Source organism: Otolemur garnettii, unplaced genomic scaffold (assembly GCF_000181295.1).
Source record: "Otolemur garnettii isolate 467f Iridium unplaced genomic scaffold, OtoGar3 scaffold00091, whole genome shotgun sequence".
NCBI lineage: Eukaryota > Metazoa > Chordata > Mammalia > Primates > Galagidae > Otolemur > Otolemur garnettii.
Window position 1 is genome coordinate 3,771,948 of NW_003852486.1, and position 1,215 is coordinate 3,773,162.

The 1,215-nt window shown below is 41.8% G+C and overlaps 1 non-coding gene across 1 annotated transcript; it reads left to right on the top strand.

The window, feature by feature from the left end:
* Positions 1 to 196: 196 nt before the first annotated feature.
* Positions 197 to 302, top strand: LOC111727043. The gene has a single exon (XR_002774683.1). It is a non-coding gene; the product is annotated as a U6 spliceosomal RNA (small nuclear RNA).
* Positions 303 to 1,215: the final 913 nt, after the last annotated feature.

Below are 1,215 nucleotides of genomic sequence, written 5' to 3' on the forward strand. Positions count from 1 at the left end.
AAAAAAAAAAAAAGAGAGTAGGATTGTCTTAGCTGTGTGTGTATGTACTATGGGTGCTGGGTGGAGCACTTAGAGAAAGCCTAAGAAAGTGGCTTTGCCCTGGGTTCAGTGGATTAATTCATTAATTCTACAAATACAGTTGGCCCTTTGCACTGTGGATTTAATCAACCTCAGTTCAAACATATTTGAAACAATCATGCTCACTTTGGCAGCACATATATTAAAGCTGGAATGATACAGAGAAGATTAGCATAACCCTGTGCAACAATGACAGGCAAATTTGTGAAGCATTTCATATTTTTTCCTTTAGCTATTTGAATAATGCTCTCTGGACGGCCAACATTCCAAAAATGTATTAAAAACTGAAACTCTGACCACCATTTTTATTATCCTTTTACATATTAAACAACTTGAGAATGAAAAAATTTATTTACTTTTTGAGACAGAGCCTCAAGCTGTCCCCCTGGGTATAGTGCGGTGGCATCACAGCAACCTCCAACTCCTGGGCTCAAGCGAGTCTCCTGCCTCTGCCTCCCAAGTAGCTGGGACCACAGGCACCCGCCACAACGCCTGGCTATTTTTTGGTTGCAGCCGTCATTGTTGTTTGGCTGCCAGGGCTGGATTCCGCCAGCTCAGGTGTATGTGGCTGGTGCCTTAGCCATTTGAGCCACAGGCGCTGAGCCGAAAAAATTTTTGAAAAAATAAACCTAGTTGGCAGCGCCTGTGGCTCAAAGGAGTAGGGCGCCGGCCCCATATGCTGCAGGTGGTAGGTTCAAACCCAGCCCCGGCCAAAAAATACTGCAAAAAATAAATGAATAAATAAAAATAAACCTCGTCTGTACTTAACCATATATATACTTTCCCCCCTTATCATTACTCCCTGAACTGTAAAACAACTATTGGCGTTTATGTTGTATTAGATATTGTAAGTAATCTAGAAATGATTTAAAGGGTATGGTATAGGAAGATGTACACAGGTCACATGCAAATACTGTGCCATTTTACATCAGGGACCTGAGCAGATTTTAGCATGGTCCTGGAACCAATCCCCTCACCTACAGAGAGGGAGGAGTATACTTAGAGTGCACATTACATACTGTTCTAGGTGCTGAGGTTACAGAAGTGGACGAAATCCCTGCATGGACATGAACATGCTAGGGGAGAATCAGGGAAAGGCTAAAATTATAATCAAGCAAGTCTTTTTTTTTTTTTTTT